The sequence below is a fragment of the Oryx dammah genome, unplaced genomic scaffold (assembly GCF_014754425.2).
Source record: "Oryx dammah isolate SB20612 unplaced genomic scaffold, SCBI_Odam_1.1 HiC_scaffold_28, whole genome shotgun sequence".
NCBI lineage: Eukaryota > Metazoa > Chordata > Mammalia > Artiodactyla > Bovidae > Oryx > Oryx dammah.
In genome coordinates this window covers 54,875,309-54,882,571 of record NW_024070212.1, presented here as the reverse complement: position 1 = coordinate 54,882,571, position 7,263 = coordinate 54,875,309, and the positions used below count along the sequence as shown (strand labels likewise).

Below are 7,263 nucleotides of genomic sequence, written 5' to 3'. Positions count from 1 at the left end.
TGCAAGTCACATTTGCCCAGAGATTTAAATGCTGTCTGGCTCTCTTCCCCTTTTTTGGGTGTGATTATCTGCCCTGGCAATGAAGTCCACGTCTGAAGTCCTGTGATTATCTCAACCTCCAGCTGGCGCATTGTGAAAGTCATTGTTTTGGGGATATTGTTGCAGCTGTAGATAGGAAAGCTTTACAGAAGTTTCTAATCCTATATTCATCTCTGCTTTGGACTCACCTGTCCTAACCTGCTGCAAGGTTTCAGTTTCTTAGGTGATTGCTCAGATGCTTCTCTTTGGGAACCCTCTAAGGCCTTGTTCTGTAAAGTCTGGTCCACAGCATCATGTTAGAAATGCGGAGTTCCAGGCCCCACCCTAGACTTGCTGATCAGATCTGTGGCTTAACCAGATCCCCAGGTGATTCAGAGGCAGATTAAGGTTTGAGACAGATTTTAGGAAGAAGGCTTCCCAGGTGGTAGAGTGGTAAAGAATCTTCCTTCCAATGCAGAAGGCACAAGAGATAGTTTTGATTCCTGGGTCCAGAATGATCCCCGAGAGAAGGAAATGGCAACCTGCTCCAGTATTCTTGCCTGGAAAATTCCATGGACAGAGAAGCTTGGTGGGCTACTGTCCATGGGGCTGCAAAGAGTTAGACACAACTAACGTACAGAGACTTCACTTTAGGAAGGAGAAACTTTCTTGGGTGGGTGGGTTTGAGAAATCATGCTGAACATTCCTGGGCCCAGAACACCTTTCTAAGATGAGATTTAGTTAACTCAGGGCTGAGCGGGCCCAGGGGGATGCTCTGTTTCTCTCACACAGTTCTAATGAGAAAGGGTTAATAAGTTCTTCAACAGCTGGAGCTATTTTGCAATCAAGGACCAACATAAAAAGACAGCAGGCCAGGCACAAAGGCCAGCCTGCCAGAGCTGTTGGATTAGAGCTCCTGAGAGAGCCTCAGAGAAAGTACTAGTCGTGACTTCTGACTTTATTAAACTTTGTGTGGTGGCAAAGTTTGTTTGAACTTCACTAAATCCTCCAAATAAAAGACTAGCTTCAACCGTCTGGTTCTCTAGGATGAAATAATGTAATTCAGGACAGGCAATTATCAATAATTGTTTTAGGACAGTTAAGAATGGAAACTCTTAGTCCCACCTGCTCTGTTTCCCCCTTGAAAGTATTTTTTCCACTAAACCTTTTGAATGGAAAGTTGAACCAGGAAAGTTTTTTTATATCTTGCTTTGGGTGTTGATTCTATCTCATTTAATCCTAGTATAACTTTGCCTTGAGAATGCTAAATTTGCTCCCCCTGTACAAATATACAATCTACCTAGTTTTTTTTTTTTTTAACTTTGCTTTCATTATTGTCTGCATTTATGTTATCTTTAAATTGGCCCTTCATTCTTTTCTTCCTGACTTTCAGTCCCATGATATTTTGGGGTTCTCTTCATCATATGCAACACTTTCCCAAAACATTTTCCTATTTTTCTTTCCTATTAGCCTTCCAAACCAGATATACTGAAAAAGCATTTACTGAAATGTCCAAAAGGACTCTTCTATTGAGATATATCCTAATGTCATTTTATATAATTTTGTAAACAAGAAACCCAATTTTCAATTTGTAGCCCTTACTTCCCCAGACTCCAGAGTTTTGGGGTCACTTTCTCAGGTACATCTTCTCTGGAGGTTTTCTATGACTATGAGTAAGAACAGAGCCTTATTTTGAGATCTAAGTTCAGAGTTCCTGGATGATCTCAGGGGGAATTCCTGTCATCTGCCAAGTGCATTTTTCTTACCTGAAAAGTGAGGCAAGTGCCATCTCCTTATCTTCAGGAAAGTGAGAAGGCTAATCAGGGGGCAATGAAGTCTTCAAGCTTGTTCTCTACATAGACAAGTGCCCTGAACCTAACTCACTTCCTGTAGAATCCATACTACCCTGTGTGATCCATCTCCCCTATCTCATCAACTGGTCTCACTGAACCAGGCGCCTGAATACCACAGGCCGTTTCAGCCCTGTCTGTGAGTGCTCTTCCTTCTGTGGGATAAGCTTGCCCCTTGCCTGCACTAGACCTCTTTCAACATTTCCTGTCAACATCCCCTTTTTTGAGCAGCCCTCCCTGATTTTCCCCAGGTCAAGTTCACTACCCCTTCCTTGGTAACCTCCACTGTTCACTATACATTTCTTCATCACTGAATCTATCACCTACATTGTATATTTACCTACATTGTGCATTTTTTTCCAAAGGTATTTTTCTTCCTTCTCAACTAAACATGAACTTTTAGAGTCAAATATTGTGACTAATTCATGGTTGTGTTCTCAGGACTTGGTTTGGCAGTTTGGCAAATGGTTATAGAATAAGCAAATGCATGGCTTTCTAGACCAAGCTGCATTTGATTACTATAAAGAGAGTTTTGTATAGGACTCTTTGGTCACAAGCAACAGAAACAAACTTGAACCTCATTATGCAAAAAGGAGAGAATTTGTTATGAGTTCCAGGATGTCTCATGGAACCCAAGTGTAGGAATGCAGCCAGACTCTAGGGCAAGAATGGAACTAGATTTTTTTTTTTTTTAAAGAAACTATTTTCCATCACCTGAATTTCCATTGTAAGAGTTTGTGAAAAAACAGTTTAAGACCACTTAGCAATTTTTCTTACCCATTCAGTGGCCTGAGCAGTGGAGCTGCAGGCCAGTCTGCAGTGGCAGGCTGAGCACACCAGTCTGCAGCGAGGAACTGCTGAATAGGTGCAGAAGATACCTGCAAGCCTTCAGACCAGTCCACCACCTCAGGCTGAGCAGCAGTGAACTCTGGAGCTGGAGTGGGACATCTACCCTGAAAGGTATTCCTCCTTGGTCACAGCCTTCTCAGCCGTCGCCTGCTCTTCCTTTTCAGTCTGCTCAGGATCTCTGTAGAAGCAGAGATCAGGCATGACCTCCCATGGGTGTTCACAGGAGATGGCACCCACATGTGTGCAGGACTTCCCAAATGAGCATCCACCACATTAGACCCACTGAGTGAGCTCCCTTCCTAGGATCTTGCAGCAGGATACATCAAGTTAGTCTGAAAACAGAAAGACCAAGTAATGCCTGAGAAGAGTAAGAAATACTGGGGAAAAGCAGAAGAAAGCACAGGCTATTTTTTAAATGTCTTCATCTCTCCTTAAAGCTCTCATATGTTAAAATTATACTTTTATAGCAAGTATTACTATCAAGCTCCATTGTTTAGGCCAGAGACCCTTGAGGTGCTAGTGAAAAACTTGCTCCCATTTAGCACACTACCTACACTTGTGGGTTCATCGGTCAGTGGCTTCAACGCTGAGCTCTAACAATGTGCAGATGGAGCTAGAAACTTAGAAACGTTGCTTTATTTCTCATTTCTGCTCCTATGTATTCATTTGCCACCTCCTTCTCCTCCTCTTCCTCCCTCTCTCTTTCTTTCCTTCTTTCTCTCTCCCTCTCCCACAGACTCCCTATGGGTTTATTGTTTTCTCAGATCACATGAAGAAACTGTGTTATATGTCTAGGCACCTATAGAGTCTAATAAATATTCTCCTGGTTTCAGCTCCAAATACCCAGTAAGAGAACCTGGTTGACCCAACTGGGGTCAAATGTGTACCTGTGGACTAATCATCTATAGCCAAGAACAGCAGAAATTCCAAGAAAATAGGGCAAAAATAGACACCTCCAAATGTGTCCATAAAAATGATATAATCAGCTAGCAATTTAAATGCCAAACTGGAGATGAGTTTAAATGATTAAACTACATATGTAAAACACTGTATTTAATGACTTTTCAGCCTCATGCCACAGTAGATTCTATTAAAACATGTGCCTCTGAGATTAATTTTCATAGGCTTTTGGAGTCCTTCTAGTTTTTAATGCGGCTGTTTGTGTTGTTCTTTAAGTCCCTGATAATCAACTCCGATATTTCTCTAGAAAAATATGAAGCAATATGCCACTTAAGGCATATGTTTCTCAGTTATTTAATATGAAGTGTGGCAACTGTAGGTGTCTGGTATTCCTAGAGCTTTTTCAGTTCTGCTCTCATTTAAGATTCATGCAAAACCTTCAATCAAGTCAGGTCACTAGGAGATATTAGTTGTGATAGAAGAAAATATGGAGGCTTTATTGACACACTGAATTTCAATGCTTGTTTCTAAAGGGGAAAAATATGTCTTTGTCAACAAACTACATTTCATTTTCTTTCCAAGTCTGTTATTCTGTTGGCTTCCACAAAGTTAAATCTGGGTGAAAGGGGGCTGTCTTTATCCTTGTTCTCCATAGGTTGGGGAACTGAGGATGGATTAACCATTGTAGACAGGATGTCAAAAAGCCTTCTGAGCCTGGGGACCAACTCACAGTGTGTTTGGAACTGGGTTGGACAATCTCCCAACAAGTAAAAATTACAGTTTCAAAAATAGAAAGGCTATCTTGAAAGGTGAGCTGGAGCAACGATGGGGAGGTTTTCCTTTGGAACTTTGCCTCCTTGTAGCATGCCAGAGGAGTAAATGAGGATTTACATACCTTTGATGTCTGTTATTTTAGATTACTGTCAGCGAATGCCCATTCTTCTTCAGTGATGGCAACTGGATTTTCTAACAAAGAAATATTATCTTACATGTAGCTTCTCAGGTGTGAAATAATTATTATTGACAACCCACTAGAATTAAGACTGGGAAGAGACTTACAGTTTAGTCAGTAGATATTGTGAGCCTATAGTAATAATAGGACTTCCCTGGTGGCTCAGATGGTAAAGCGTCTGCCTACAGTGCGGGAGACCTAGGTTCGATCCCTGGGTCAGGAAGATCCTCTGGAGAAGGAAATGGCAACCCACTCCAGTACTCTTGCCTGGAAAATCCCATGGACAGAGGAGTGTAGTAGGCTACAGTCCATGGGGTTGCAAAGAGTTGGACACGACTGAGCAACTTCACTTCATAGTAATAATAATATTAACATTAATAATAGCACCAACACATTTCTAATAGTACTTTATAACTTAGAGATGTCCTAATGATATAGTGAATGTGAAAGCATTTTGTCTTCAGTGATAAAAATATAAAGTTTTTATATTACAACCAATCTTTTTGAGTCATTTAAGTTCTTATATGTTTCAGGTGGTTATGGAAATTTGGAAGGCAATGAAGACATTCATTATTGCTTCAAGGAGGTTTAATTTTATCTGAGGAGGCAAGATTATTACTATGAGACAAATAGAAAAAAAGACAACACTGACTTGTATGATATGGTTTCTAAGAGCGAGGGAATCAAAGAGATGTAGAACAAAAGTTCCATTAGGTTAGGGAATATTTTTTACTCACCACTGTATCTCTATCACCTAAAACAATGCCTGGAATATAGTAAGTGTTCAACAAATATTGGATGATTATTAATGAATGAGGATGGACTTAAACATCGCATTAAGATGGATATAATTTGAACATAAATGGAGAACAGAGGGAATTCTAGATAATAGGAAAAAACCATATATAGAAAATGAGCAATGAGTATTCTTTGGAGGAAAAACCACTGAAAGATGGATTGTTTTGCAGTGGCCACGGAATGGCTCATAAACTGAAAAGAGCAGATGCAGGAAGAACAATTGGGAACCTATCAAAATTATCCTATATCTAGTCCACCACAATCTCCATTGCCTTGGTCTACCAATTTCTCTCCATCTCTGCTATCTCTGTAGCTTCTCTCAGTCTTCTCTCACCTGAACACTGCAACAGCTTCCCAAACATCCATTTACATCTACTCTTGCCCTGCCCCAAACATACTGGAGACACCACAACCGGAATGGTCTTCACAAAATTAAAATCTGATCACATTGTTTTTCTGCTTCTCACTGCTCTTAAGATAAAGGTAAATAGCTTGGTTGCTATGACCTTGTGTGGCCTTGTCTTGGTCTGCCTGACCAGCATAATTTTGAATCCCTTTGCTCCTCACTCTTGTAGTTTTTCCTGCAATATTCTTCTCTGACTCTCTTGAATGTGCCATGCTCCCTCCCAATCAGGGCCTTTGCATATGTGCTTCATTCTGTCTGGCAGACTCTTCTTACCACGCTTCTTCCTTTGAGAATAACTCAAGTCATTTTCTTGGGGAATCATTCACAAACTTCTCTAGTATACGCCAAATCCTGTTATTTTATTACATGTTTTCAGACTCTTATATGCATTTCATTACCATGATCTAAAGTGAAGTTGCTCAGTTGTGTCTGACTCTTTGTGACCCCATGGACTGTAGCCTACCAGGCTCCTCCGTCCATGAGATTTTCCAGGTAAGAATACTGGAGTGGGTTGCCATTCCCTTCTCCAGATCTTCCCGACCCAGGGATTGAACCTGGGTCTCCCGCACTGTAGGCAGATGCTTTACCATCTGAGTCACCAGGGAAGAATAATTATTTCCATGACACTCTTACTCCTCTGTTAGACCATAGACTCCATGAGGGAAGGAATATACCTTTTTTGCTCACCATTATATTCTCAATGTCTGTCTCAGTTCCTGGAATTCAACAAATATTGGTTGAGTGAGTAAGTAAATAAATAAGTGAATAAGAGTCTGAATAGTAATGGTGGCACTAGAAATGGGAAACATGGTGTCAATGCAGGCAGCTTAGGGGATAGAATTAGCATGGAAAAGAACATGGTTTTAGTATCAGAAAACCAGGGTTTAAGTCCTGACTTTTCCATCAATTGACATAAATTATTTTGGACCAGTTCCTTAGCTATTTTTAGTCTCTATTTCCTAATCTTTAAATGGGAAACTGTACCACTTGTCCCCAAAGGGTAGCAAAGAATGAATGAGAGAATGTACACAAAAGTGCTTTGTAACCTATAAAGCTCTTCACGAATTTATCTGTTTTATAGCCAGAAATGACCTTAGAATCTTATCTGAACTCTGGCTTTATAGATAAGGAAAAAGAGACGAGAGGTTAAAGGACTTTTCCAAGATCACTTCTCTGCTTCATAAAAATACTAATGATGGTAATGATTTTGATATTAACATTGCTTAAGCACTTCCTATATACTAATCACTCTACCAACATAATCCTTCCTTACCTAATCACTGCTATAAAGCTATCCCACGGAGATGATTTCTATTTTATAATTAAGGGCACCTGTTGAAGAGTCAGGGACGCACAGATGAGGTGGGATGAGAACTCACTAGTCCTGGCTTCTTGTGTGGCCATGGGTGGTTCAATTCTCTTATCGTAGGGAGGAAAAGGGAGAGTCAGGCATGTCTCCTAGTTTCTGAGCTTGATTTGACCACTCTCTG

At 40.5% G+C, this 7,263-nt stretch overlaps 1 non-coding gene across 1 annotated transcript; it reads right to left on the bottom strand.

Moving 5' to 3' along the window:
- Nucleotides 1-3,176: 3,176 nt before the first annotated feature.
- On the bottom strand, nucleotides 3,177-3,325 carry LOC120857117. The gene has a single exon (XR_005719591.1). It is a non-coding gene; the product is annotated as a small nucleolar RNA SNORA62/SNORA6 family (small nucleolar RNA).
- Between the last annotated feature and the right edge of the window lie 3,938 nt (nucleotides 3,326-7,263).